General features: G+C 39.3%; 1 long non-coding RNA gene across 1 annotated transcript; it reads left to right on the top strand.

The window, feature by feature from the left end:
- Window positions 1–533: 533 nt before the first annotated feature.
- Window positions 534–2,286, top strand: LOC140646202 (uncharacterized). Its single transcript, XR_012040364.1, has 3 exons — window positions 534–629; window positions 1,423–1,475; window positions 2,193–2,286. It is a non-coding gene; the product is annotated as an uncharacterized lncRNA (long non-coding RNA).
- The last annotated feature ends 22,519 nt before the right edge of the window (window positions 2,287–24,805 follow it).

Here is a 24,805-nt window from a genome sequence, read left to right as displayed (position 1 = left end):
GTCATTTATGAAAGTGAAGGGCCCATTGTTGCAGTAGTTCTGTATTCAATTCAGATCCCATTGCAATGGGAGTGGTTTGAACTCTGTGAGTAACTCTATAGGCTTTGGACTCTAGTGTGTCCACAGAATTGCAATGCAACAGAAAATTGGCCCACTGTTTTAAACAAAACCCATGTGAATTGAATGTCCCACCCAACTGTATGGCACTTTAAATGACTTTCAGTGTTTGTCTCTAGGTTCAGTTTCTTCAGTCTATTACTGGCCAGTGGCTCCTGAAAAAAAGGGAGAAGATTCAGTGGTTAGGGAAGATATGCAACAAGCTGACCATATCTTTCTTAGAAGTCATATAAGTAGCAGCATGCTCTTACCCATGACAAGCTTTGAAACTGTGAAAAAGATTGCAAAAAAAATACGATGCAAAGGCAATTTTCACTTGCTTGATGGTCAAACTGAAGACCTTGAAAAATATTGTTCACTCTTTAACATACGCAGCAGTGTCAAGCGGATGGAAAATGCTTTACGTTGCTATGATTTTTTACTGAAGTGCTCCCAACTTGAGGAAAGAGAACCTGAGGAAAATGTTCATCGACATGCTTTGCAGCTTTGTTATTTTTTAGCAGCAAGATCTGGTAAGTTATGATGAAAGTATATAAAGAATAGTAACCCAATATAAAGAATGGTTTCCTGTATATTTATTTTTTATTGTTGTTGTTGATTCATTCAGCTACAGCAGAGAGTAAGTATTTCACAACATATGTGGGCATCAGAGAAATTGGCATGCTTTCCTAACATAACTGCTAAAATATTTTTCATTAATGTATTTCCTACACTGATGTTGAATATTATTGTTTATAATGTTTGTTGCAATACTGAACTTAAACCTAAAGCAGAAGATGGAAACACATATTACAGAAATACAGAAAATAGTATTTTATCACTTAACCCATTTTGGGGGGAGGGAACAATATTTTTTTAATATATATATATGTATGTGTATAAAATTAAACATTCTCAGTATATTGTTAATGCATCTAGGTGGACTTACAGCAAATCACATCACTGGAAGATCTTATAACCTTTTATATTCTGTTATCAGGATTTTGTATCAAGTTAATCCTCTGCAATTACTAATCAAAGAGTAAATGTACCTTGAGTTAGATTTTAAGTTGTGTTCTTCTGAAATCTGACATTTGCTGTACTTGATAGTAGCTATGCCTCATTGTGTTACTGTGTGTAGGTGTCTGCCTAGAATTGGATAATGTAGATGTGTGGATGGATTTTTTTCAACATATAAGCAGTCACTTATGGCTTGCATTTCTACATCATTAAAGCAATACATGTTAATCTGTAAAATATGTTCTTAAGTATGAAGAAAGTATGTTTTTTAAGAAGTGACATGAAAATCTTTCTCTCTTCTAAAAGATGATCCAAACCGAGGTGTGGGATGTGTTCTTTACAGTCAGGATGGATATTTTGTAAGTAGATTGAATTCTCCAACACTTGTAAAATTTCTAGTCAGTGCTCCAAGGGGTGTGGTTTATTTGACCTGGCGTAGACATGTGCAGCGTAGATGCCTGCTTCTGAGCTATTGGCCCTGGCTCCCCTTCATAGTTGGGTGCACATACAGAGTGTCATTGATCCCAATCCAGAATCTGGAATAGGCTAGGTGGACCTGGTTTTCTTCCCTTGAATATGAAGGGAGTCTAGGGTGACTAGTTCAGGTGTAGACATGTAAAGAAGTTAAGGGAGATGAATTTCCCTCATGAACACATTCTCCCATAATAAATATGCTATTAGTAATGATAATATTATATCATTTAACTTTACAAAAATAATCCCTGAGGCCCACTAAAAAGGAGCATGCTAAGTTTCTTGCAAAGGTAGAGAGACAAAAAGATGGTGATGAAATTGATGGAGAGCCATGACCTCACTGGATGCAAAAGCAAAATTAGCTCTTGACTGTGTTAAAAGGGATAACATGATGGGGTGGTAAGATGCTCATGGCAAACTGTTAAAGCTGATTAAAAATCTGATATAAATAGCCATAAAAGCAGTTGTATGTATCTAGAAATATATAGACAGCATATATTTAGGATTTGAAGCTGTATTAGTATATGGTTAAAATGTTGCTCATGTTTGGGAAGGGTCCGTTAGATATTGATTATTTTATTTCTTTTGGTTTTTTTTGGCAGTTTGGGGCAGGTTATAATGGATACCCCATTGGCATATTATATGCAAACTTTCCCTGGATGGGGAGAAAAAAAGAAAAGGCTGGACTTGCAAAACGGGAATTTGTTCTCCATGCTGAAGCAAATGTTCTCCTATACAGGTTATTGTCACAAATCTGGTAATGGAGCGACTTTGCAGGCATTCTTTATGACAACAGATGTGAATAGTGTGTAGTGTGAACAAGTCAGTGACTGACCATGGATTTTCCCTTTGACCTTTCCATCTGTTCTTCACCTGTTAATCCGGTTTCAAATCTGTAAAATCATATGACTCAGAATAGTAGCACTTTTATATACACAGAAGTAGAGGAAGCAACAAAGATCAGATATTTGAAGGGAAAATCAAGATGAAACAGGAAACTTGGAGGAGGAGATAGAGAATAATCTAATTAGAAATAACAGTCTTCAATGAAAATACTAAATTTATTTTAAAGAAATGCAAACATTATGTTTATTTTTAGCTTTGCAGAAGATGAACTAATTGTGCATATACCTGTATTTCTCAGATCAAAGCCCAAAATAGAAGAGAGTGATGTTCTGTACTGCATCAAACCTCCCTGTTGTGACTGTCAGAAGCTTTTGAAGGATGTGAAAATCAAGACAATTCATTGTGTAAAAGAATCATCTGAAAAAATTGATGAAGTATGCTTATGTAATATTATTTATTTATTGCCATAATGTAATTATATGTTTGGGGGCAGGGGGGTCAGTTTATTTATAGTTGACTTACAGACAAACACATCAGTTCTTACGCTTCTGTATAGGAGAGGAACTATAGCAGATCATCACCTACAAGTTGCTTCATTCTTCGTACTCATATACAGCTGAAATTTTATGGCTTGCTTTCTGCCTTGGAAATCTTCACACTCAGATACTTCTAAAGTCAGGAAAGGAACAAGTTACATATTTTAGGATCTTGCACTGGGAAAGCCCAGCCTCCTGTTTAGATATATCTATCTATACAGCAGAGCTCTGGAGTGCTCCATGATTTTGCATCTGAATGCTTATTCTGGCTGTGCCTGAACTCTCATGATGGTGAGACCTGGCTATGTTTCGTGGTTGCTATATGCAGGAAACCTGGGCATAAATGCTGAGGGGAGCCACAGGTGGCATGCTTCATTAAGACCTCCACTATGAAGGAGTACCTCTCTCCTGCATTGCACACACTTAACTTTTAATCCCTCAGGGTAAATGCAACAGTCTTCTTTCTAAGTCTCACATTCTCATATTTGAAGTGTCTGATGAGTTTGGCTTCACTGTTTACAGGTCCATGCCAAACAAGGTGTTTTTGGCTCCATCACAAGATATAGCCCTCCATTTAGTGGAAAGAACAAGTATTTTCTGAGTTTGCAAAGGAGTATTATTCCTTTCAGGGAAGTCCCTTAATTACTTAACAGGATTTACTTGGATGTAATTTAAATCAAATAATTTGTGTATGGCTTTGTAAAAATCTTTCTGAAGGAAAAGGTCTCAGTCTTGGTCCAGGCCCAAGTATCCTGTTAATGTCCATGTTCTAGACTAAATTCTACCCCTATAAAGACAAACATGGCCAAGGTATTCAAAGTCTTCTTTGCCTTGGTTTTTACTGCTAAGATTTGCCCTCAGGAATCACATGTCCTGAGACCAGTGGGAAGATGTGGAGCAATGAAGATTTGCCCTCAGTAGAGTACAATCCGGTTATGGAATATTTAAAGAAGTTGGATGTACACAAGACCATGGGACCTGTCAAGAAGGTGACTGGGAGTAGTTAGCATGGATTTATGAAGGGGAAAACATGCCTGACTAACCTGACATCCTTTTATGATGAGAGGACCAGCTTGGTGGATGAGGGGAGAGCAGTGGATGTTTTTCATCTTGACTTTAACAAGACTTACAACATTATCTCCCACAGCATCCTCATAGACAAACTGATGAAGTGTGGACTAGATATGTGGGCAGTGAGGTGGATTGACAACTACCTGAACTGCCAGACTCAGAGGGTTGTGATCAGCAGCACAAAGTCCAGCTGGAGGCCAGTCCCTAGAGGTGTACCCCTGGGGTGGAGAGTGGAACCAAAGTTGTTTGATATCATCATGAATGACCTAGATGATGAGTTAGAGGGTCCCCTCGGGAAGCATGTAGATGATCTAAAACTGAGAGGAGTGGTTGGTACACCAGATGGTTGATTCAGAGGGACCTTGACAGGTTGGAGAAATAACAAAACAGGAATCTAATGAAGTTCAACAAAGGGAAGTACAAAGCCTGTGCACCTGGGGAGGAACCGTCCCATGCCCCAGTAGAGGCTGGGGCTGACTGTCTGGAAAGCAGCTTTGCAGAAAAGGACCTGGAAGCCCTGGTGGGTAAGTTGACTAGGATGCAGCAATGTGCCCTTGAGGCAAAGGCCAACAGCCACCTGGGCTGCGTTAGGCAGGGCATTGCCAGCAGGTTGAGAGAGGTGATCCTTCTGCTCAGCACTGGTGAGGCCGTGGTTGGAACATGGTGTCCAGTTCTGGCCTCCCCAGTACAAGAGAGAGATGGACATATGAGAGCGAGTCCTGCTAAAGGCCATGAAGATGACTAAGTGATGGGAGCATTTCTCATATGAGGAGAGGCTGAGAGAGCTGGGACTGCTCAACATGGAGAAGAGAAAGCTCGGGTGGGATCTTATCCATGTGTATAAATACCTGATGGGAGGGAGTAAAGAAGACAGAGCCAGACTCTTCTCAGTGGTGCCCAGTGATGGGACAAGAGGCAATGGGCACAATCTGAAATACAGGAAATTCCACTAAAACCTAAGAAAAAGCCTTTTTGCTGTGAGGGTGACAAGCACTGGAACAGGTTGCCCAGAGAGGTTGTGGAGCCCCCATCCTTGGAGATACTAAAAATCTGAGTGGACATGGCCTCAAGAGATCTGCTTTAGTTCACCCTGCCTTGAGCAGGGGTCTGGACTGGAGACCTCCAGAGGTGGCTCCCAAGCTCAGTGATTCTGTGAGTGCCTGGTTTATTTTTAAGTTTCTTTTTTCTTTTAGGATCATCTAGATGATTTAAAGAAAAACTTTGACTATCATGAGGTAGGTTTGCATATTGAAGATTACACTCAGGGTTGTATTACTAAAAAGCAGTTTTGAACATTTATATAAGGAAAGCATAGAACAGTTTGCTTTGATATGTCATCCTTCTGGTTTGCCTTGTCTATTTGTTTTTTTTTTCTCTTGTTTTTAAGAAGCACAGTTTTATTAGATAGAAAGTTCATTAAAATACATTGAGTGTTCATGAACCATTGGATGATATGTAAATATATATATTCACCTGAGTATACACATCAGAGCTTTTCAGTCATCATTTTGAACTCCTCCAGTAGTTTTGGGAGCCAGTCATTCCCAGATGTCATAAAAAATAATTCAGCAGGTAGAAGGCATGTCAGAAGTGGAAGCAGATGATGTAGAAAAGTATTGCTTCACTTTTCAAGACCCATCAGATACATCTGATGGAGGTAAAGCAGTCTGAGTTGGGAAAAGAGGGAACTGGGACACACAAGACTACTGATGAACTGGATAAATGCTTAGAGGAGAGTAGGCTATGTAATTGACTTTTATCTGCTTCTATAGAACAAGAGCTTTAGAACTGGAATAGACAAGAATGACTCTGAGGACCCATGTTTGTCCAGTGGTCCAAGAAATCCTCATAGTAGATTGATTAATAGCTGTTAGGTATAACGGCAGATTTGAGCAGACAAATTGTAGAAAGTACTACATAAATGTTCACTTATGCTTTAAATAAATTTATTGAGTTTTTGTTTGTTTGTTTGTTTTTCCAGTGGAAACAGTGCGAAACTCAACTTACGGCAGGTACGGTTAAGATTAATTTCCTTGTCCTTTGGGACTGTTCCATTTGGTTTCTTTTGGTATTACTTGGTGTTTAAACTTAGAAGCACAGTATGTTACTAAGTATTTTTCTTTAAAGGCCTTTTTGCAGCATGTAATAAATACACCAAAATCTGGTTATAAATTGTATCTAATTACTGTAAGTTTAATTGAGTTACCCTTAAACTAGTTCTGCTCATTCCAACCTTCCTTTGGAACTATACATTATAAATATCTGTACCCTGCAGATTCCACTTCTGCCACAATACTTCTGAATATACAGAAGGCAGAATTATACAGAAATGTTGCCTTTGAGGTCTGTAAGTGGCCAGACCCCGTAACTGGTTACAGTTGAAAAGACAGAGGAATAACATAGCAAGTTTCTGGGGTTAATGGGTTCTGCTCTCTCAGTCATTAATTTTTCATTTTGCACAAATGATTAATCAGCATCCTTCATGACAGTTTTCTTATTTTAAGCCTTTTCTGTGAATTTCTTCTAGCCTTAAATGGATATATCCAAACCCTTGGAGGTACTGGGCTTGAGTCTTCTCCTCATGCCACTGGCTTTATGCTGTTCTGAGTTATGCCAGTTAGGGAGTCAGGTCTCCTACTACAGAATAATGCCATTAATACTGACATTTTATTCAATAACTTGTAATTGTATTTAGACTAGACAACCGCTAAAAAGTAACAGAAGTATTTAAGAACTCTGCACAACATTTTGAGAATACCCAAAATCTCATATACTTCTTGCTTGGTTTAAGCAAAACCAAACTTAGAACTGAACTAAAATTTTGAAGTCTTAATGATTTATAAGCTGAAGCATCATTGCCCTTACTGAGGGAGAACAGGGATTTGAAATCAAATCAAGAATTGGAACAAAACTGAAATTAGAAACTCCAAAAAAGTTGCTGACCATGTCTTCATGGAGTGTGAAGATACAATGGACAAGTGAGTTGGGGAAAACTATTTAACTGATGAGGAGTAAGGGATAGATTATTTTAAAATCGAGGAGACCAGTATATATTTGCAGTAGAATGAAATCAAACTGATGGGAAGTGTGAGAACCAGGATGATGAAGTTCACATAAGGATGACAGGATGGCAGAAATGAACAAGCAGAGACTTCAGTGTCAAAGACAAGAAGAGGCAGTTCTTGAGCATGGAAGCAAAGGGAGAGAGGAGACAGTGTAGGTATTGGCCATTCTGTTTGTGAGGAAAGCATTATGGATTTGTAGGTTAAAAAGGTGGAATTCAAACTCTAAAAAAAACCCCAACAACAAAAACTCAACCCAACCCCCTTGTTACCACCACCACCACTGGGGAGCCATATGTATTTCTACATGAGATTCAGTTCACTATTTTATATCTGGGCAATTCCCATTCATTTTAATATATTTTCTTTCTGAATAAATTATCAGAGCCTGGACTTTGATGTCCTGACTGTCAAACATTGTCCTAAACCAGTCATGGCTTCTGAGATGCCCAACTCACAGTGGATAGTCTGTCAGTGTTGATAATGAGAGGAGGAGGGCTGATACACTGCTACGCTTCATGTAAACTCTTCTTATGTGATATTCCTAATCAGACCTTTTTATTTTCTGTCCTCGAGTACCCAGTGATTCAAAAGACAATGGAGGAACAAGAGGAAGGAATGATGAAGGCAAAGTGGAATAACTTTAGCAAACTTGTCACTAATCATCATAGTTTTTGGTTTCCCTAATTTCATTTCCTTAAACAGGGTTGAATAAATGTAATTGTCCTGAAAGCAGTGAGCTGGATATTAGACAGGACAGAGAGCTGATACATGAACTTCTGACGTATTTCTCTGGCAGCATATTTGTCTTCATTTTAATTTTACTTTACATAAAAGTAATTGTATATTTTTTTTTTCAGTCTTACCTAATGTTATTGAAATCTTAGCAGAAAATATAACATGAAAGGGAAGGTTTTGTACTATGATAGTTGAAAGATATAAATTTTGAAGAAGAGTATGACATAGGGGAATAGAGTTGGCCGTTCCAGATATTGGATATTGACACACTGTTTCTTCCCTCTTGAAGTCAATAGAAATAATTCCCTATGCCAGTAGAAAAGAGTAGATAGAATAAGAAAAAAAAACAAAACAGAAAAAAAGAGATCCAGGATACCTCTGCACTCTGACAAGCAAAAGCTCCTGGTACAATCATTACCATTTGCCTCAGAGGACTGGCAGGCATAAATGGATGTGCTGATAGGTAAAGTGCAAAGATAAGGCTCTTTACAGAGTAACTGGCCAATCGAGCTCTGATACATTATTAAGAAACAGTTCTTCAGCTCAACATACACAGTAATTATAACCTTTCCCCCTGGTTTTCACCTAGGACTGGAAAGCTAGATAATTATCCTTTCTATCTCGTCACCAGTAATTATTTGCTAAGTTTAGGACGTTACCTACTTTTTTCTCCAAGACTATTTTGATTAACTTTTCTTTCCATTGTTTCTTTCTAGATCCTCCTGTTCCTCACCTGAAGAAAGAAGACTTGTGCATCTTCTTAGCACTACATATGGAAAATTCACCACGTGAATCACAGAAATCTGTGAGTTAAAGTCAACTCAAGCATATTCTTTGTTATCAAGGCTAAAAAAGCCATAGTGTCCAATAGGATCTTGATTTAAAAATTACTGACTTGGTGTTGTGGGCAAAACGATCTTAATTTGGGGAATTTTTACTTAGTTTGATTTATTGCCAATAAATACAAACTTCTGTTTGCTGAATTGTATAGGGAGGAAAAAAAGAAAACAGAAGGAGTTAAACATCCTCCATCCATTTTTTCCAGGTTCAGCTTAAGCCAAACCTACCCTCCCACCTTCCTAGTCTCCACTTCCCTTGTTTTCACCGTAGGTTACTCTCAGTCAGTCCCAATTCCTTCAGTGAGGTGACGGGTGGTGCAGGAGGTTGGGGCTGTGTGCGTGATGGTTTGCCGGCAGCTCCTCTGTGCTTTTTCCCAGTTTTCCTCTCCTTCTTCGTGCTTCCTGCTGGCCCTGTCCTGGCATGAGTTGTCTGCTGGCTGTGGTCCCTCAGGAGTGTCCCTGCCCCAGTGTGGGTCGCTTGTGGGCCGCAGTCCTGCAGTTAGGATTTTTGTCTATTGTATGCTTAGACTTTAATAATTTTTGATAAGTCAAAGCTGTTTGAGTTTTTGAAGCTACATAGATGTCTGGTGGTTCCTACCATGAGTATCCTTTGAGTAGTGTTGGCCTTTGTTTGAAACTACACCTTGCCACTCCTTTCTCCTGTTTTGGTAGTCTGCTAGACCAGCAATTGGGATATTAATTTCCCTACCTTTTCCATGATTTTACAGACTTACAGGCTTTCCAAAGGTCTACCTCTTACCCCTTTCTGGACTCGAGTCAAAGTACTTGTGCTGTTGATCTAGAATACAACAATTGAGTTATGTGCTGTAGACACACCAGAACTGACTGAAAATCCACAGGAATCAGCACGGTTCTAGACTGCTTGATCCCTACCCTTTTGCAACAAATGCCATTCTTTTCCTGTGGGATCCTTTGGTTGCTATGGCTTTACATACACATAATCTGGAGGGACTCTCATTCACTGAGTGGTTATACAGTCATTTGTGTGCGTGTACATTTATTTGTGTATGTGTATGCAGTATTGCAAAACTGGAATTGTCGTCTGTGAAGCGAGCAAGCCAAAAAGGATTATTGCCCTGGGCTGCTCAACAGAGGAACTCCATGCTGTGCCAAAAGTGCTGTTAAGATTTCCTAATGCACTGAAAGGCTGTGAAGTTTACATGTCTCGGATGCCTTGCAATTATTGTGCAAAATTGCTGGTTCAAGGTCAGTATCAGAACTGAAATATCTCCTAGACTTAAGATTCCGCATGTGGCATACTCACAGGCTGGTAAAGTAGTCATGCCAGTCATTTCTCTTCCTCTTTATTTTCTTCCATTTTGTGCTCTGCATTTTTCCTCAGTTGGTTCTACATGAATCATTCAGATCACTGTCAGAAGCTGATGTAGCTAAATGTCTTATAAAACAGGGAGCTGTGATTATTAGAGAATATTAAGATGTGATTCATAATGTCATTGTACAAATTGTTGGTATTTACTAACACATGGATCATGAAGAGTGCAAGTCATTAAATGAAAAAGGAGGCACCAGAGCTTGTAGAGCTCTGTTGGTTAAATGAGAAAAAAAATTAAAGGAGTGGTCCCAAGGGATGCGGAAATCCTGAAAAAATAATGCATAGATAATCGACCTGATAAAATAAACAAAAAGAAAACAGCCATTCCCATTTAAGTAATTTATCAGATGAGAAATGTACCTCAGGTATTAGTATTCAGGATAACAAGGGAAGTAGGTAGATTTTTTGCAGACAAGTTAATCTGTAGTACTTCACAAATGATAATGCACTACCTATTTGTTGAATTTTCTGGTTTCTTTAGATGTCTAATTGATATACATATTTTTCCTTTACAATAACCTCAATAACTTCCTGTATCTTTTTTAAACAATCTCCTTGTTTTGGAAATTTTTACCATTTGGTAAATATAAATAGAGACAAAAGTTTAATCACCTGGGAAAAAAAAAAGTAATGAATTGTATGTAAAGTTTCCCTTTTGACTATGAAAATAATGTGCTAATAAAAAAATATTTTAATATTATTTTACTATTGTGGGGAAAAGCTGCAGCTTGCTTAAGTATGTTCCATATCACTTTACATTTATTAATGGGAAAAATGACCACTAGTATATTTCATAATTTAATATTAATTTTACATATTTATTTTCTTTATTCAGCACAAGTCTCACAAGTGTATTACTGGCCAAATGTTGAAATGAATATGGCAGAAAATAACCAAAGGGACGATCTGGTAAAACACACTAATGCCATCTTTACAGAAAGCTATGTTGTTGCAGCAGTATGTGTACCAGCAATAGACAATCAAAGAAAGATGCAAATACTTAATTCAAATAAAAGAGCATCTACTGATTATGATCGAATCACAATTGCATCTGTATTTGATGAGAAAATTGATGTGGATATTTTAAAGTGCTTAAACTTGGAACACCTGAAAGAAAACCAGCTGCAAAAATATAAAGAAAATCTTACAACAGCAAAGAACTGTTTTGAAACTCTGGCAAGTTACAAACATGAAGAAATAATAATCTTAGAAGAGAAGGAATCCACTGTAGGGAAGAATCATAAATACACCCATGCGTTACAGCTCTGTGATTTGTTAGCATCCAGAAGTGGTAAGTAAATTATTACTAAATTTAGCTTAGTAATTCACACAGTGTAGAAAAATCCTACATAATTGTTAGTTGTATTCCTGGAGATGTAATGTACTGAAAAAATCTTTAATTGATTACATTGCATTCTGTTAGCTAATTCATGAAACTCTGCATATCTAGCAAACTTTAGTATCATGGTGGTATTTCCTGTGTCATAAAATTAATTCATGTTGCATCATTGTCTTGCAAAACATATTCAGGTTATCCGAAGAAGGCTGGTAGCACAAACTGGGCAAAAATCTCCCTAAAAAACCCAGCGTGTATCATTAATACCAAATGGAGGTTTCTTTGCTGAAGGGGGAGTTGCTCCAGCACGAGCACCAGGGCTGAGTAAGACCCAAAGAAACACAGTGCAGAGGTATTTAGTTGGGCTCTTTCCGTACCGCTAGCCAAACTGGAGGAAGAGGAGGAAGGTGCTTCTCTTGTCTTCCTCACCAGGTGGGGATTTCTAACTCTTTAGGCTGGTTGCAAGAGGCTCTGGTTGGGGCCAGTTTCTCCATGGTATCAAATAGCAGGCAGGCAGTTCCGACGTTGGTTTTTGGTGAGCTATCCTATTTTTGCATTAAAGATTTGCAAAACTGAAGAAGCACTGCTATAATAGGTAAAAAGAAAACAAAACTTGACATAATTATCTGTTACTTTCTCATGCTGTCCATTAGTCTGACTGGTTGTGGTTGGTTACACTGAAGATACTAGGCTGTTTCTTTTGTTCAGTCGTACCTGTGCAGGTTGAAAATAGGGTTCACTCAGCAGCGCAGCAGGCGTTTTCCACTTTATCCCAAATCCCTACGACTATTTCCCAGTGCTTCTCCTACTATTAGCTAAATGCATTAGGCTGCTTTTTGGAAGACAAAAGACAATTTTGTGGGGTTGTTTCCTCTTGCAGGGGGGAAGAGGGAGGGAGAGATCCTGGGCAGTAGATGTCATTGTCGTAGATGGCAGTAGATGGCATGTGCCTCTGCCTTGAGGAAGGTCTAACAGAACTTGCTGTTCAGGCAGAGAAAATAGGTTTCAATCTCTTTCTGAGCTGCAACGATAGAAAGCATGCTAGTTTCAGCAGTGGGGAAGGTCAATGGTTTTGGTACTTCTACACAAGACCACTAGATAAGGCAATTGAGGTGGACTACAGGAGACAGAGAGCTACGAGGACTGGAGGTAAGTGCACTGATTAGCCCAACAACTGGTTAGCCTTCTTGTCAGCAGTTTACCTGGTTCAATATTATTTGGAGGCAGCCAAGCAAGGAACAGCAACTTTTGTCCCAACAGGTGTGTTCTGCATCTCTCTGGACCAGCAAGCATGAGTAAGAATGTCATACCTCTTGACCAGCAGGTTTGTTGTAATTTCATAGTGTTGTATGAAATTGTAACTGTGATTATTTGACTGTTTCTCCTCAGACAATAATAATGGAGTGGGGACGGTGATTTACAAGGAAGACAACATTGTAAGTAAAAGTTTATGTGCTCTAGGAAATTGTGCTCTTCTTATAAAAGTGTCTAATCATGATCTATTGTCATACGAAAATAATGATTGTAAGATTGCTATGTATTAAGTGATTAGGCACGGAAATGTTTAAAAAAACCCAATTTTTGCCATAAGAAATGCGCTTTAAGTTTACTAGGCTTGTGTTTATGCATGTAAATGGGGAAGTTAATTTGCATCATATGGACTGTTTTAAAAAATGTTAGTGGAGTTGCAGTAATATAAAATAACTTTTTGTGGAGGGAAAAAAAAAGGTTTATATTCCCTAACTCTGTCCCAGAACATTAAGATGGTGGATTATTTAATATATTGTCAGCAGTTAGAAGAGGGACGTCCCATGTTTACTAAACTTTAAAGTAATGAGCTGATGTCCCTGATGACATTGTTACTATTATCATATTGAAATTCCACGCTTATTTTTATTTCATATGTTTCCAAAAGGGACATAGCTAAGAAAATGCAGCTAACATTTTCCAAATCTTTTTGGTGACTTTGTGTTTAGCAGCCTCTTTTGTGTTAATTTTTTCTTCCTAATCAACTTTTCCCGTGATGATTGTTTATAAGCATTGTATTTCATGTTCATAGGAAAATGTACTTCTGGAAACAAAGACATATTATCCTTTTGGAGAAAAAATATTCATGATTTTCTGAAACTTCACATATCATACAAATATATGATTAGGATCCGCAATCAATCATTTTGAAATGGAGATCTGCATAAACATTACCAAACAGTATCACATGAGGACTCTCACTGATGTTATTAACAGCTTTGAGGAGTTGGATTAGGCTGTAAATAACTAAAGGTCCCAGAACAACATTACCTTTTGTTTCTTTCTATGTTGTTTCTTTCTAGGTTGCCGTGGGCTACAGTGGATATCCAAAAGGGGCAATGAATAGTTTGTTTTGTGAGAAGGCAGATGTTGATTTTGACCAGCATGCAATTGTATGTGCAGAAGCCAATGCAATTATTATGAGGTAGGAACTCATTAAATATTTTGAAGGAATTAGACAAAAAAAGTCTTGGTGTTGGGTGCTTCATTAATGAAGAAATAGCTCTCTGACTAATCTAGCATGGGAATTTCCAAAGCATAGAAAGGAGAAGTAATGTTACATAGCATGGAAAGGAATTTAGTGTTATAAGGCAGTGAGTACAATTGTTTTTCACAAAGATCTATGTCCATGTGATCTTATATTCTAATACACCCAGCAAACTTATGTGACAGAGTCTCAGAGGTTCCTGCTAGTCCCCTGTCTCTGACCACATGTATGCCCAGTTCCCGTGGGCAGTCATGGGCAGGGGTCTTCACATGTGCTGGAGATGGGAGTAGCCAGTAGCAGAGCTATTGCTCCTGTGTGGGCTCTGCTGTTACTTAGCCACTGGAAATGCAGGGCATCACAGCTGGGCTATCAACTTGAACTGCCTCCTTTGACACACGCAAACTGAGTTTCATGAAGTTTCCTGCCTATGGGAAATTTCTCTGCAGACTGACAGCGCTGTTGCAGATGCTTGTGCACATGTCCCTGGCTGACAGTCCCTCTTCTGACAACTGCTTAGTGGGCAGTGTGTTGACTGAATGCTCTGCTGTCACCTACTCTCATATTCAGGTGATTATGATTTGGTGGTGAAATGATTCCTGGATACGCATTTCATAAACCAGAGTATCTGTCTTTATGGTGCTGTGAGTACACAAAGAGAAGGTAGATCCATTTCCTAAATTGGCAAGCTCATGGTACGTACTGCAAGTATTTGCTTGTCGTGGGCTGGAGATCCCTTACTCACCTCCCTTGGCCAGTGATAGAAGAGAAAAAAAGAGAAGAACCCACTCTAGGTTCCAAGAGAAACAATTCCTCCTGCAAACACACCTTGTTTGTAATTGTGAAAATATTGTATGTTTTCAGTTCTGAGAGAGACCTGTGTAATGCTGAACTCATCACTACGCGTGAACCCTGCCATGATTGTCTGAACCTGATTCGAGCAAAGAATATAGCAAAAGTCATTTGGCCTTTGCGAGACAGAAATGTAGGTGATATTAGAGATGGTTAGAAGCCATATGCCATGGTTCAAGGCTTGCTGTTCCTTTGTCCCCTCCCTGGGGATGTGTTCCTAATGTGTTCCTAACCTTGTACTTTCCCTTTGCTAGGGAGGAATTGCAGACTCTTCACCCTTTCAGGCTGGGCCCTCTTCTGCATTGCCAGCTTCCAGCTTGTTTGCACCACCGGAGGTAGGCTGAGTGCCAAGGGAAGGATACTTCTCCTGGAGGTATAGATGGTAGAGGTGGCTGCTCCCACTCTGAAGGGGAAGGGGACAGAGATGAAAGGTCATCTCCTTCGGCAAGTGGGGAAGGCCCTGCCTCCCAGTGCACATAGGCTTTAGATGGAGCTGCATGGGGCCCACCCTGCCCTCCTGCCTCCCAAAATAGGCTCTACACCATATGTCCACCTACACAGGGACAGCGTTGGCTGTGGCAGTTCCTCCCTTTTTGTGAAGCCACGTACTCTTTCTGAACAGCTCATGCTCTGCTAAAGGCATGTGTACGGCTCCCTAGAAATCCAGGGTCTACATGCTTGCCTGTCTTACAGTCTAAATGTCCTAGCAGGGGCAGTTCTTACCTTCGAGACAGTGGTAAGAACTTTATAAACATTGTTAAAATCTTTGTCATTCTGTCTTAGATGTAATGCATAGAGGTGATAATACAATGAGGAGAACAAAAAGAGAAAATACTGTACAGAGTGAGAAAATTTTAGATTATTCACTATCCAAATAATACTGACAAGAAGAGACTATCTAGTTGTTGCACAGTAGAAACCCAAAAAATACCCATTATCTTGTAAAGGGCCTGCTAACATTCTCCCATGCACTGCTTTCACACTCAGCTGAAGCTATGTGCTATTCTGTAGCACATTTAACTGTTAGTAAAAGCAATGACTATGGAAAGTTCTTACTTGCTGTAGATTCAGGTAAATGCCTAGTTGGGGCAGATGGTTAGATCCCTTTGTGCTGGTAGGGATCACTGACTTCAGATAATCCTTGCTCTTCCTTCTCTTTGTGCATACTGTCTCTTCCTGAATTAATTTCATAAATTCACTCGAGTTTGCAACAGTATTAAGAACATAGGATGATTCCTAGACGATTACAGGTGTTTCCTGATTCATCACCAAATCTAAGCTAAGAATAACATAATAATTTGGCGAGTAAAGACATTTTTAATACTTTTCTTGAGACTGGCTAGATCAGAACAGGATTGGATGTAAAATACCCAGCATGACAGGTACGCCATTGCAAGGTAAGAAGCCTCTTATGTGCGTTGGCCCAAGAAGAGTGATGCCAAACAAGTAGTGCAAGGCAGGCAGTGTCACAGCTTGTACTCTTCTGAAATCCTAATTTCCTAAAGCTCAAAACTCTCACTAGCAACACAGGATGCATGGTGGTCCGTGAGCCAAAAAGCATGAGAACTTATCCACAGAGTGGCATTCAACATTAAAACATGGAAATGTATTGCATTCAAGGACTTTATTTTCCAATAAGAAAGGGATGCTCTGTTTCAGGCAGTCAAACAGAGTTGCTGCAGGAAATCTAGGTTTGAATTTGTTTATCTATCACTGGCCATAAATTGTGTCACAACTTTGATACCACATTAACACAGCTGTATTTAATAGATAGAGTGCATTGGGACTACTACTGGTTTTCATTCTTGCAAAGAATTATCTCAGTGGATATGTGCATGCATATGCACACATATGGTCTCTGTAGAACTGAGACCATACTGTTTATTGATATGAGATACTGAAAATAGACTTACTTGTTCCTGTATCAAAACATAGCTCACTAACACAAATTATTTCTAGTGAGCTTGATTTTTTAGAGGCTTTTTAGCACGCTATTGATGTACATCCTAGATGATTTAGTTTATTAAAAAAAAGCCTGTCAGATACTATAAAAACAGAAATATGAAATCAGAAAATTGTTTTAGAAAGTCTTTCATACTGTTTAATGGTGTATGTTATATGCTTGTCACTCACTGTGTTGTTTTCTTTTCTTATCAGCAATCCAGAGGATTAACTGAAGATCCTTCAGGTAATGATGGCCAAATAAGATAATAGCAAATCTGAAAAGGACAAGTCATATTAATTTTTAGCTACAATTATGACTGGCTCTGAAATATGACCACGTCAGAGGAGGAGTGGAAGAAACTAAACTGAGTGAGGTCATGACATGTGCTAAACGTGAGACCAAGACGTGGGCATTTTGATTATGTAGGTGGTGAGGAATGGTCTGTTGGAACAGGGACAGCTCACACCAACTTGGAAGTGGAAAAGATACAATGATTGCATCCAGTTACTTCTCTGAAATCTCTGAGATGCTGCGTTTTGCTAGCATCCCTCTCTTTGCAATGAGCAAAGCTCATTTTTGCCCGTTGTTCCTTATTCATGTCTCCTGTACTTCTGCTTTCATTTCAGAGGGGCAGTCTGTGGCTGCTGCCCATGGCGAACCAGCATAAAGCTCCACAACATCAACACGAGCTTTAGGATCCAATGCCTCCAGGCCCCCCAGTATATTCAGTGGTGGTGGGATAATCACCTTGCGATGGTGCCGCTCCGGTTGTGCCCCCTCCCTTCCAGAAGCACACCTCATACCAATCCCCCTGACACCACTTTTCTTATTATTGCTTCTGCTGTGCTCTACAGGGATTTGCTTCTGACTGTGGCTTAAGGGTGGGAAAAGCATTTGCTTTCCGTGTACCTCTGAGGGGTAGTCATGCCTAACTGTGCGGTGTCTGTAGCCATGAAGGCAGGGGTTATTTTCTGCAGTCCTCATTCCCTCTGCAGCTTTTCTTCTCTTGGATTAGTCAGAGCATTTGAATGAGGTTTTTTCCTTTTCCTTTATTGTGGTTTTCTACCCTCTCTCACATTTATTTTATTTAATTTGATCTTCTTCTTTTTCAATATATCTACTTTTTTAATCCTGTCATCTTTTTCAGCTGAAAAGTAACTAGTTCCCTCTTTCCTTGTCTCTCTCCACCCAGGTGTGTTGGTGCTTGTGTGTCCTTTCCCCTTCCTTCTCCCCTTTTTCTCTGGTGTCATACATTGTTTAATTTTGTTTCTTAGTTGTGGGCCTCTTTATATGTCCTCTGATAGGTGCATACCAGTTTTTAATTAGTCTTTGTGCCATGTTGATCGTGTTCTAGACTTAAATTTGATCTCCGTCCTTGAAATACCAGACCAATTAATGTGGAATATGCTTTCATATTTTTCCAGGCTAAATAATTTTGTTCTAAATGAGCCAGGGGTTTGCAGACTCTGGTGCTGACAGCTGCTTTTGTCCTTGCCTTTAGACTCCCTCAACTGCAGTTTCAATACTGGGATTTTCTAGGACGACCCCAAACCCAGAATCAACTACGAAAATCCTCTTGATTTTTTAAAATAACATTGTGAGAATGCTATTATTTGTGGCTTGGTAGCTTTCAGGAATTATTCCTTTTACACAGCCTCTTTGGAGTGAGAGAATCAAAGTGTTTGCATGGGCTTAAATTGAAGGTTATGTCACTTTAAAAAAATAAATTTGCTTGCAGTTTTCAACATGTGTCCTCTGACTGCATTCCCTTTGGAGGTCGTAAAAGCACACCATCACAAACCAAATGGCAAGGCCAGTGCTTGGCAAGGGTAGTACTTGGTACTCATGTTGGAGTGGACATGGCTATGACTGGGCATGTATTTGTTTCCCTCGCACAAAGTACATGCAAGTCTTGGACAAACCCCTGTTCTTCATGTCACCCTTTCCCTCTGATATCTGGTATGAACACACATGTAGGCTCTGTGCTTAGTGTGGAAACTGAGCAAGCAGCAGCAGAAAGAGGATTTTGATACAGGGTAGCATAGTAGTGTGCGTGTGAGCGTGTAGGCACGCAGCAAGGGCGTGAAGAGTGGCTGTAATTTCCAAGGACATGCTACTCATTATCGGATGTAGGTATGACTAAGCCATACTACAGACATCCCGTAAGAGGACCTTTACAGAGCTAAATGCTATGTGTAAAAATAACATGATAGTATCTTAAGTCCAAAATGTCTCAATTCTCTACAAACAGTCATGCACAGGCTGAATCTTCAAATAAGATAAAGTCTTGAGAAGAAAGTTGTGCATCTCCCATTTTAACTGCAACAACTTCCCCTGGGTCATGCAGAAACCCAGGCAATCATCAGAAATGTAATGACCATTGTAACTGCATCCCAGCTTGATGTTTTAAGTGCATGCCCATCACTCCTGGCAAAGATGGAGCAAGAACTTGTGTAGAAGAAGTCTGCAAAGAATGCTTAGACTGCTGAAAGGACTAATTTTCTTCCAGCCAATGTTGTTAGACTGCATCTAACTCACTGCATAATACTAGAACTTACCTATCAGAGATGATGTTTATACATGTCAGACGCTGGCCTTTTAAATCACTGAATTATGTATACTTGTATGTGTATGGATATAACGTATAATTAAAAAACAGTGTGATAGTATGTTAAAGACACTAAAATTTAAATAATCACACAATGTATATATGCACATAATATGCCTTTTTCCCCCTGAAGCTTACAGATTGGTATCACTTGCTAACACAATATTTGCTTGTGGGATTACTGAGCAAATTTTCATGACTATTTCACCACCCTGCCATACTGTACCTGTCAAATTATTTGTTCTAAGTTTCATTCACTTAAAAGAGAAAGAGAAAGCCTGGGGTGATCTCTCTTGGTCGTATTATGGGAAACCAGTAATATAACCAGGGAAAGTAGGAAGTATTCAGGACTTAATCCTATTAGAAGACAGGCTAAGCCTAAGCAGAAGAAATGTGGATACAGTTAGAGAGAGATGATTAAGGTGCTTAGCCTTTTTATTATAAATCATCAAGCTTTGTGTGTGATCATCTTCCTATAAATCATAAAGCAATTTATCTTAGCCTTGTAAGCAAATGTTTTTTGCAGGCATTTTGCAACCATTTGCACAAAACCATACAGAATTGATAGTAAAGGCTTAGCCTTCCTTGTGATAAATAGCATAGCCACAAAAGGATAATTATTTCCATGACAAGGTACTTGGATAAATAACATAAATTAGAACAAGAACTAAAAGAGCTAATAATGAGAATAAGAATGTTATTTTTTCCAACTGAGTTGTTCGAGGATGAGTCCTTTATCCCACCTGTCTGCTTTTGGATTCTGGGTGGTGCTGACACTGAAGGGAAGGAAGAAACCATTCTGCTTTCAGACTATAAAAACATATGTGAAATCTGAAACTCCCTCTGCTTGCCAGTGCAGGTATATAAGCATCTTGGTGGTTTGAAGGAAATTACTTGGAGAGTTCAAGGAACTGCTATGTGAAATTAAAGTAAATATAAATCCCTAGTGTGAAAGGCCTCTGCGGAGACTGGTGAGTGCCCACGCAGTTCTCTGGTCAGTAATTGATATGGTAGTGGCAGTGGTAGGCACCCTTCCACCTATGTTTTTCCCCTCATTCTTCACTGGGTCCATGGATGCTTTGCCTTTCCTTATTCTCAAGTAGATGTGGACATAGTCAAACTCAGCCACTACAGTATTGTGGGATCTAATTCTCAAAAGAAGGTAACGTTTCCTGTAAACCAAAATTGTCTCTATCTCAACTGAATTTCAAATCACCCAGAGGCCTTGGAAACTATTACAAGAATTTCCCAGAAGGATTACTTAATTAGATTAATTTTGTAGTTACTTATTAGTGGCAATATTGTCTTTTGTGTCCCACCAGCAAGAGTGGCAGGCGGAGTGAGGACTGCACAAGTGACACATCACAACAGGGGTGGTTACTTTAAGTTTTCACTTCACGCCTAAGTTTTCACCTGGTATTTGATTCATATTCTTCTTGCAGGGAAGAGTCTCATTCCATTGCAAAGTATCATTATTAAATGTAACCAAATTTACAATTCCACTTTGATTTATGCCAGCATTTATTAGCTTGTTACACAGTACAAGGAATTGCTTGTCTCGTCTCCTCTCCTCCCCACGACAAAGTGAAGTTATACGTGCATTAGCCACAAGGTGGCAATACAAGAGCTTGATATGCTAAATTTTGCTGGTATTCGTAACATTCACACAGGTTAGGCTTTGCGGTATTAGCTAAGTAAATATATTTGCAGTGTTACTGCAGGGTTTGACTCTGTTTGCCAGTGTGTAATATGTGCTCCACATCTGCATAACTGACTTCATGCAAACGCCAAGGAAGACTAAGCTGATTTTCTGGATCAATAATTTATGCCTTTTATGTCGCTAATAATTGATGTCTGTATTTAAGTGGCTCCGTAGTCAATGAGAGATGTTATGCTAGGAACTCAGCTGCTGTTAAAAGCAAAATATCTTAGGAAAGGGTATGGACTGGTGACACACAGCTGTCCCACTGTGAGTCCTCACCTGCCTTTAAGCCCCGACCTTCCTGAGGTCCAAAGGGACCTGGACACCTCGTGGGTGTGGATTTCCCAGAGAGTTGATTGCTTCACTCCCTTGAAGTCTGCTTCTGTCATCCAGGTTTTTGATTCACTTTTCAGCATGGCTGATGCTTGTTATCTTGCATTATCAGTGCATCCAACACTGAATCAAAAGTGGTGTCAGGTGGAAATAGTTCATTTCCAGCCTTTTTCATCCTTTCTTGTAATTAAAAGTCTTTGTGTCATTTGCAAGCATAGAGAAAGTAGTAATATCTCTGTTTTCTACACTTAATTTCAAGGGCTAGTTTTCCACCCACTGTAATGGAGAAAGTATTTTAAGACATTTTCTATTTTGGCATTACTTCTTTCAGTAGAAGTCAAAGCTACAGCTTTTCAGAAGGTGGGGTTTTTTGTTTTGTTTTTCTCATTCAAATAAGATAGACTAAAAAGCTTGTAGCATAAGAAACGGATTGTGGACTTGGCAGATGTCTCGTCACTATATTCACTACAGTATTTATTTGGACATGAGGAAGTTATTATGGGTGCTCATTTTGTTATTTTGCACAAAAGTAATAACAGCCTGCTGCTGTCTTCTCTTGACATGGTACCAGTTTTCCTCTGAGCACTTTATGGGAAATCTTATTTTTAATCAGACGATACATTGTGAAGTCAGTGTGTTGGCAAATACATCTTTCAAATACACACAAGTTTTTGGCTTAGTAAATAAATAACAATGTAAAGGAGAGGAAAACAGTAGGAAGCTTTGAAAAAGTAAATAACTTTTGAGATGTGAACTTCTATCAGAAGGATTTGAGATTAAATTCTGCCTGTGAGCTGGGTGTTCAGGCTATCGGATCTGCTGTGGACACGTGTGCTGAGCCTGCCATAAATTTCAGGTAACATACAGCTACTTCTGCAAGCCCGTCGACGGCCTGTGTCAGTTCAAACACCTTGCTGGGCGAGGAGCATTGACACATGCGTGCCCTTGTCCTCTCAGAATTCAAGATTCACAGTTTCTAAGGCTTGAAGGAAAGAGTTGGCTGATCTGCCCTCTGCACAATACTGACCGTGGGATTTAACAGTTAACACGAATAGGGACCTGTATTTGGCAGGGGCACATACTTTTGAAAGACACCTGGGCTGTGGTGTCTCTCTAACCCTATCTGTTAACATCAAGCTGCCTGCTTAGACAGTTGATAAACAAACTTTGTCTTCAAAGCTGATAACGGCAGATATCTTCTGGGAAAATGTGCCTCAAGCCTCTTCTGTTTCTGGAGATTGTTTGCATGCACATACCAGCTTTCTTGTTTACATACTGCACAGCCTGCAGCCACAAAAACCTCAGGCTGTGCTCCTGGCAGGTTACATAAAATAAGATTTAAAAGGCTGGCTAGTGTTTGAAAAAATTAAAGTGAGCTTTGGGACATGATGTTTGAGGAACTGGGTGGCTACTGCTTTTCCCTTACAGCTTTCTCCTACTACATTTGCCAGCTCGTCGGTGAGGTGTTAGATATAAACCCCGACGGGAGCCATTTCTCAGAGTTCACATGTAATTGGCTGTACAAGCAGAAGGCTAACTCAACTCGTGTCGATTATAATTGATAAGGTAGCATTTCTATCCACCTAAATTGTTCTATAGTATCAAATGAAGAAGATAATTTCCTGCTTTTATTAATCCATGGTTTTTGGACATCACCCTGCCAAGTGTGACTGTACAGAATAGCATGTATGCCTGGGAAGGGAGAATTAAAAAGGGAAGAGGGAGCAGAATACGACTGCTAGCCTGAAAGTACAGTGCTATGGAGAGAGACTGTGCACAATATACTTTTCTTCCAGAAAAATAAAAGCCATTCTTGGAAATGCCCAGTGTTCTGTATTGTAAATTCTCCTCTGTGAATGAGAATTTTTAGTGTACTGCTTCCTGTAGCAGCCACTTTTTTCTTCCCTAAATTTTGGTGCTCATTAGCATGGACAGGATATGAAAAAGGCAGAGAAGAGGAAAGGATCTAAGCCTTCAGAGGCAACCACAGAAAGCTTTACTGAAATATTTCTCCTTATCTTGCCAGGAACAACCCAGGAAATCTTTCTGGAACCTCTAAAATCTTCCTGGACTGTATCAAGGTGTTTCAGTGGGGCTTGGGATGGGGCTTGGGGCAGTGGCAGTGAAGTGCTTTCCAGACTCTATTCATAACAGCACATTTAATTCTACCTGTGTTCCTCCAGTCTTCTGTCTATCTGTTCAGCACTTGTTGAGCTGGGAATCAGCTTTTAGTGAAGTCAGTAGATATGTTTTAGTTGACCTTAAATGGCAACATCCAAAAAAATCCTGCTAAAACTCAGCTTATGTTTATCCGCTATCAGAAGATGTCATGCTGCTTTGACTTGACACATTAAAATATTCAGTGAGCTGGGGTGAGAATATCTTCTTTAAGATATAGTACAGATGATAAAATATTCCTTACTCCCTCCAACCTCCTTTTCCCTTCCTCGCTTTTACATCTCAAAGTGAAGTTTTCAAACTCTAAGCAAACTAGAGTTTTCAAATTGAGTAAACTTTAGCTATCAATAGCATGTCTTCATATTTCCGTGAGACACCTGGAACATTTTGCAGCACTTGGCATTTGTATGTAACATGATGATGCTGCGTCTTCCCTTACTATGTAGTTTGTTTTTCTTGTGTGTATCTTGACATGGATACTGAACATTTGTTGTATTGCTCATTTCTGTTTCTGATTTAAGGTATTCAGTATATATTTAAATCAAAGAGCAGGAACCTGGTGACCACTTAAGCCAGTGATGAAATATGATGTTCCCTGATGTAGACAACAGTGTCAGTTTTCATTCCAGGTTGGTGGTTATTTTTCTTATACTGCATCATGTATATAAATAGCTGTCTTTGATGTTCACATGATTAATTTGATGGGTTTGTGGTCTGAAAGCTAATAATTTACATTCCTGCTCCACTCCTGGAAGGGAGATGCTCATTCTTTCTTCCCAGGAATTGCTAGTCAATGCACTCTGTTCAGGCTATTCATACCCTGTGTATTGCTACGTGATAAGGAGAAATTATAGAGTGGGATTCTACCTGAAATCTTTTAGGCCTGTGGGAGTTCCCCCAACATGTCACAGACTTCTCCACATACATGATAAGACAAGCTGCAAATACTGACGAAAGATAGAGAAAAATGTTCATTTTTCGCAATGAAGGGGAATTACCAACTGGAATCCCTTATGGATCTACATTAAGCTCAGTGATGTTTGAAATACCTATAAACAATGTGGAAAAGGTAGGTAGTTAGTGAATGGTTGATGATGGGGAGATGGTATCAGCTCCCAAAGACATTTCAGGATGTTCTAATCTAATCACATTTAGAGATTTGCTGTGCATTGAAGTGCTATTGTATCTAATCTGGCTTGTCAGGCATCATGGAGATATCAGAATGAGGGCCGAATGGAATTCAGGAGGAGGAGAAATCTTAAAATTAATGTTTCTGCTAGGTTTGTAAGAAAAAAATCTTTGT

This window comes from Ciconia boyciana, chromosome 1, assembly GCF_034638445.1.
Source record: "Ciconia boyciana chromosome 1, ASM3463844v1, whole genome shotgun sequence".
Classification (NCBI taxonomy): domain Eukaryota; kingdom Metazoa; phylum Chordata; class Aves; order Ciconiiformes; family Ciconiidae; genus Ciconia; species Ciconia boyciana.
This window is presented reverse-complemented; position numbering and strand designations above follow the sequence as displayed.